This window comes from Rhamphochromis sp. 'chilingali', assembly GCF_963969265.1.
Source record: "Rhamphochromis sp. 'chilingali' genome assembly, chromosome: 20".
NCBI lineage: Eukaryota > Metazoa > Chordata > Actinopteri > Cichliformes > Cichlidae > Rhamphochromis > Rhamphochromis sp. 'chilingali'.
The window spans coordinates 16262502-16269610 of NC_137947.1; positions in this window are offsets into that span (position 1 = coordinate 16262502).

Consider the following 7109-nt stretch of genomic DNA (forward strand, 5'->3'; position numbering starts at 1 on the left):
GGGGACAGAATGGTTACAATAATTCATCCTGTCGCCCCAGAAAATGATGGCTTTACTGGCCACCTGTCAACAAGAAATGCCTTTGGAGAAGATACCGTATCAGAGCAGGGCAGTTATGCGTCTGTGTGTTGGTGTGTTATGACCGGTCATGGTCAATGGCAAATAGCAATCAATTAGGGTGTGTGCTGAGGTTTCTAGGTAAAGGTTCTTCCTCCTAGACAAGGTCAAAAACATCAGATGAAAATTGTCACAAAGTTTCATTTAATAATGTCATTTCCAACAAATAAATGGCTAAATGATGAACATGTCTTTTATTCACTGAGACATGTGACTCAACTATTATTAAAGACTCCCATGTGGTGAGGCATTAAGACCTAACCTTGAAGAACAGCTCGCAGTGTGTCACCTGTGCATGTGTGTGTGAATGTGTGTGTGTGAGTAACAGCATGGGCCTCTCAGAGCACTAATGGCAGCTGATGATAGGCTGAGAAGAACAGCTCTTTGACTGATGAAAGCTGCTGCGACGCAGAAGCAGAGGAAGGGGTCAGATTGTGGTAGGGTGCACCGCAGCATACGCAAGATAACACTAATGACAGAGCTATTTCACTATTTACTGCTTGGCCAACACACTGACAAAGAAAAATAAAAGCCGCACCAATGACCAAATTAGATTATGGACTTGGAAACCTATTTTCCAAATGTGATAGATAGTGTCCTAAAATTAGAAAAGTTTTGACTAAACAAAAAGTGGCTATGCTAGTATGTTTGTGTTTTTGTCTAAATTATTTTGTGTGCGTTAAATAATTATGTAACATATATATAAACGGAAATGCATTAAGAGTCAGTAATAGACAGGTCTTAACCATAACATTTCAAATTTAAGACGCAAATACCCCCTGGAATCCTTTGGTCACCAAAGAAATGTACTTGGTTGCTGGAGCTTGCTAGTTATCAAATATTCTTGTATGAATGTGTGTGTGAATGGGTGAAGTTGTATGAAGCACTTTGAGTGCAAGCACAAAAGCACTATGCAGAGACAAGTCCAATAACCAAAAAGCAAAACATTTGCTTTAAAGTCAAATGGTCTCTGTTTATGGTTTCTGTCACATATTCACAGTTCGACCACACTTGATAAATTGTTTACAAGTGTTTGCAGACAAGTCAACATCTTTAATGCAACCAGTCGATCTGCAAGAAGATTTTCAGTGCAAGTCCACATACCTCTTTGCAACCTGCATCACTTACTGACCGGTTTTTGCCAAGAGTTGGGTCACTCACTGGTCTCTAGGCCTGAGTGACTGACTCTTAACACACTGTTTATGTCTGTGTTTTATCACAATGTGTGACCAGCAGTTTTGTGGTTGTTTTGTTAGTTTTTTAATAGACGAGTTTATTTAGAATCTGGTCTTTTCGGGTGTCAGTAGTCTTGAGGAAGATGCATGCCACTCTCTCATCATGTGTTTTAGATCCATGCCACCAGGGAGTGATGGCAAGCAGGATGGAACTGGTCAGACCATCAGGTCTTGCTGATCTCAAAAATATGTTAGGAGAATGGAAATAACATGAGGTATGCCATGGTGCAGAGGCAAATTTAACCAACTCTTAACAGCAATGAATAAAAAACATTCTTAACTCTTATGGAAAAAATATTGTCATATCCAGATCTAGCATGACAAGAAGATTTGAATCATTTACCTTTGTAACCAGTATTACATGATAACCATTGTATCGTGATGGTGTGATTCTTCGATAATTGATAAATTGCAAGAAAAGATTATCTATGATACAACAGGATATAATTGAGAAGAAAAAAGAGCCACATTTTTTATTTGCTTGTTGCATTGTCTTTTTGCTGTATTGTATTGTATTGAATTATTTCAATACAGTATTTTTCATTCTTTCAATTAAGTTAATTAGCTCTTTGATGTGGTTTCTCGAATCTTCTATCATTTTTCCCAATGATTTTTTTTAAATTTCTTATTTTAAATGCCAGTTATTCCTGTTCACTTTATCTACATTTGTGATATTTAATGAATGAGAATATGGGGGGAGCTCATTCATGTTTACTAAAAATATCAATATAAGATAGTAGTGTATTGCTAAATATATCACGAGTGTAAATGATAAGATCCATCCATCCATCCATCCATCCATCCATCCATTCGCTTCCGCTTATCCTTTTCAGGGTCGCGGGGGGCGCTGGAGTCTATCCCAGCTGTCATAGGGCGAGAGGCGGGGTACACTCTGGACAGGTCGCCAGTGATGATAAGATATCCGTGAAATTATTATGTCTCACCCAAATTGTTTTCATTTTAGTGTAGCTTTTAAAAATTCTTTTTTGAGAACCTGATTCCAGAAAATACTTAACTTCTTGAAGCATGATGAGGGCGGCTGGAACAACGCTGTGACAAATGATGACTGACCTCATCAGCATCAAAGGCCAGCCAAGTCTCTACTGTATAGCCTAAGGCAGACTACTCAACAGTCTGGAGACAGCACTGAGGTGGTGCTATACATTCAGTCGATAGCATCATACATCAAACAAACCCTGGAAATACAACCCTGGTCTTTGGCTGCAGTAGAAAGTGATCTGGTTTAAGCCCACACAAGGCTTTCCATGGAAAGCATGCATGTGGAATGTTTCAATATACTTCAACAGTTTCTATAACTGTGAACATCCAGCTTCAGCATGCGCTTCACAATCTCGCGGTACAATCAGCACCCTGAGCCTACGTATTGATTTTAAACTCATGCTACAAGGGTACACAGTAAAACAGGATCTGACAGCTGTTTCTTCTTTAAAATCAAAGGTCTAATGTACAACTGCTGCATGCCTGCTAGGAGTATTTTGAACATTCAATACTCCTTCACTCATTCCTTTGGTAAATAGTTGGAGGGTGTGTCAAAAGGGAGTAGGAGTTACACCCAAAATGAGGGAGAACGGGATGGTGGTCATCCCCTTGCTCAATCACACTTGATAAGGGCAAATTTGGATTTTGTCTGATGTAAGAAAAATCAGCAACATAAACCTTGATGGTGTGTGGTACTGAAGACATGTACCACACACCACAGACAAACGTGCACACGATAAGTTGTAGATGCAAGAGGCACGGAGATGTTTAGAAATATAGAGCTGTGCACTCTAACCTCACTAATCTCACTTCAAACTCATTAAAAGTGATATACCGACCATCTATTATTGTCCACACAGAGAGAACTGTATACACTAGATGACAGCATACAGACGCTCACTTGAGTACAGTCTACATAGACAGCAGACAAAACTTGTAAGTATTATACAGGACATGGCACCGGGGAGCCCACACAGAGTCTTCTGCCCTCAGGCTGAGAGCAAAAGTAGCTTCCATGGTGAAAAGCTGTAATTGCAGCCTAAGTATGCAGCACAAACACAAACAATTTGGTCATATCCTGCACAGATAAAAACAAAGACAGGGGGAGGAAAGACACAAGAACATCTGATGCTGACAAGTCCACATGCTTTTACAGACATTAACGGAAGTGTTAACATTTTCAGACTGAAGACAAATAGATATCTGATTGGTGACAAGACTGTTAGCAGAGTTATAAAAAGGGCAAGACAGAAGTAACAAGCAGAATGAAAGCAGGCATAAAGTTTGGAGAAGTGAGGGAGAAAGGGGTGCTTGGGGGTGAAAGAGAAATGGGAGGGAGAAGGGCAATGTCTGAGTTTAGGAGACCTAGGAATGTTAATCCTCTTTGTATGTCTCCCAGCAATGATTAAACTTTTCTAATATCAAGCATGACAAGAAAAAACGGGTCAGAAATGGGTCAGCTGTGGGAGAAGAGGAAAAAACAATGGCAAAGCTGGTGGTTATGCTTCGCAGCATTAGAGCTTTTAAAAAAAATCACACAATACAAAGCCGCAAGCAAGCTGGACTTATTGCCTCTAGGCGTTTGTGCAGAGCATCAGAACCAAAGCCTGTTGGTAGCATGTTTCAGTTCCACTCGACTGGCTGTAGATCTGTCGTAGAGTGGGCATGCATATTTAGACCATAAGTGAAACCAAGCTACCTTAATTAGTAAGCCATACCAGTTTATCACAATACCTGGGACAACATGACTTTAGAAATAGATCATGCTTGCTGCTACTGTGTGGAAAATGCTTTAGATCTGGCAGGCTTAGCAGAGGAGTCACAGAGAACCACTTAGCAGCTACGCAAGGCTAATCAGAGGTGGGAGGTCACTAAAAAACTGTGTGTGCATAACCCCTGCGCTTCCTGGAAACTGTGCTCTCTGGAGAAGGATGAAGAGACGACGAGCACACATTTTCCACAGTTTGAGAATTCCCTGAGGCTCTGGGGACTGGACGTATTCCTCTCTTTCTTTTCACTTTTTTTTCCACTCACAGTCTTTCTTCCCCTCCTCTCACCACTTTCAATGAGCTGCATCATTACCAGCAGATTTAAAGGCAGGGCAGATGAAGAGCAGCACAGGAAAGTGAAAGGCAAGGGGTGGGTTAAGGGGGCATGTATGCGTCTGTTACGCACCGGTGTCAGCAGGGAGACAGATTGAAGAAGTATTTCCTTGCCTTTCAGAGGAAAGGCCCTCTCACAGCAGGGCTCAGACACCGTAAATCCTCCCTGATTTTTTTCCATGCCCTTCTCTCTCTATCTCTCTCCTTCTCTCTGAGCCCAAATTCTAGTTGTAGTGTCAAAAGGAACTGAATCATAATCCCCCCCCCCTGTGCAGCACAGCATAGCAGGCCTCACTTTCACACGGGCTATTCATCAGTGTCTGTGGTCACACACTTAACCGGCTTTAACTTACAGTACAAGCCTGCCCAGTACCCAGAGCAGCCACACTGGACTCTTTCCTCTGATACGTCATTAAACTCTAACAGTGCTGTTTATCTCTGTGATTCTGCTGTGCATCATGTTAAGTATTACAAGCACTTTATTGCCTTTATTGTGAAATACCATAGACACCCACTTAGTCCCGTTCACACGCTTTCACTTGACTCTATATATATATTCTTCCATCAAAAGCAGAGCAGCCCTGATCATTAACATTCTTACATTCAAGGGGAGTTTTATCACTCCAACCACACAAAGCAGCCCCTTCTTTGAAGTTGAGTTATGGACAGCGTCAGATGAGCAAAAACAGTTGAATCTGGCTATTTGAGAAGGAAAAGGGCCACTGTGTATCTGCTGAGTATGTGACAGAAGGATTTACACCCTCACCACTGGACCGGTTCACTCATCAGGTCATACACGTTCCTCAGATTCTTTGCTCTGCAGGGGAAACCCACTGCATGAACCCCTCCACCCCCACAACAGATAAAATCACACATACGGACACAGAAGACATTTTAGCACGCAAAAAAAAAGCTTTATCTGTAAACATAGCCGGTATTTATTTATCCTGCACATGACTGCCCTCTTCTGGCCTTTTAACCTTGAATTGAATGGCTTAAAGTGTTTTCCTTTATTAAATTAAGGGAAGTTTGGAATTACTGATGTCGTTTTTTGCAATAAATTACTATTCATTTCTGTGATTTTTGCACTAAAAATCAAAAGATTTTTAAAATTGTGACAGGTAACTCCATATTTTGTCAGTTTAGTTCATTTCAGTTTTATTCACATGACACCAATTCACAGCTGTTGCCATCCTTTACATTGTACGCTATAGACCCTAAAATATTAAACGAAAAAAAAAAATCAAAGTTAAGAAACAATAGTGATTTATCACATACTGGGCCTTGGTGCAGCCCCTCAGTTCCTCTTCCTTCCTTCTCATTAGCTCTTCCTTGCAAACAAAAGACTTGAACATCATGTGAGTTGGGACTGTTATGTTAAGAGCCAAAGTGGTGTGCCTGAGATATTTAAGAATAGCTTCTGTCTTTGACTTCTATCCCTAGCATCCTCTGTAGCGCCAACATTCTGCATGTCCTCCTTCACCACATCCATGAATCTTCTCAGTGGACTTCCTCTTTTCCCTTCCACCTGGCAGCTCGGTCTTCAACATCCGTCTGTACTCTATTCCCTATACTCCTCCATAATTTCAGCCTTGCCTCTCTAACACTGGCTCCAAATCATTCAACCTAGGCTCTCCCTCTGATGTACTCATTTCTAATCCAGTCCATCCTGGTTACTCCAAATGAAAATCTGAGTATCTTTGCCACCTCGAGCTCAACCTCCAAGTTTGTTTGTTTTTTGCGAGGGCCACCATCTTCGAACCACACATCATAGCAAGTTTCAGTACTGTCTTGTAAACTCTCTCACTCTTTGACAGGAGTTGAAAAACTGAGCAATTAAAGCAGTCTACAGCCTGAGTTTTTGGCTCCCATGGATTTCTTGCACCTACTCTGACCTCATTATTCGAATCTCTGGCAATATTTAATATGGCCATCCATCACTGTAACAGTATATATATGACAGAATGTAGGAAGTGTATAATAGGTCCACTTAAAGCTCAAGTGGACCTATTATTAAAGCTCAGATAATGTAATAGAAATGTGTGCATCGCAGAAAACTTATTTTTCCCTGTTGCTTGCGAGAGACCCCGTGTGCTCTGCCAAACAGGGCCTTTTCTCCATTTCTAACAAGAAAGGTTTGATTTTAAAAATTTTACTCTCCTGTCTGCCATCAAGAGGCACAAAATATGTTTTATTTCAATAACGCAACTGTGCTCCAGGCTAGGGTGCTTTTGAAAACTCACCTAATATAATTTTCTTCCAGAACCAGTTGTCTTAGTGTGCTTTTTGTCTCGTACTATGATTTACTCACGAAAATGGCACCTTTTCATACAACATGTCTACTTGATGTTCCTTTTCTTTCTTTAAATGTGTATCACTTGGGACTACGCAGAGCATGTATGCTTTTGAATGACATGTTCAGTAATATGTAAAATACCATTCAAGGTGTACATAAAAGGTCATTTACTAAGTCTTCTGTTTGCCTTTTTGTCTTTCTTTTAACTTCCCTCCCCCTCTCAGGAACCCGAAGAAGCAGAGAGGGTCCCATGTATTCTTTCATCCATCCCCAGACTCACATTCCCTGAAAAAGCACTCTCCAAAACACTGCTAGTTGCCATGGCAGTGCTAACAGCATAAGTAAATAACAGAGAGGGGA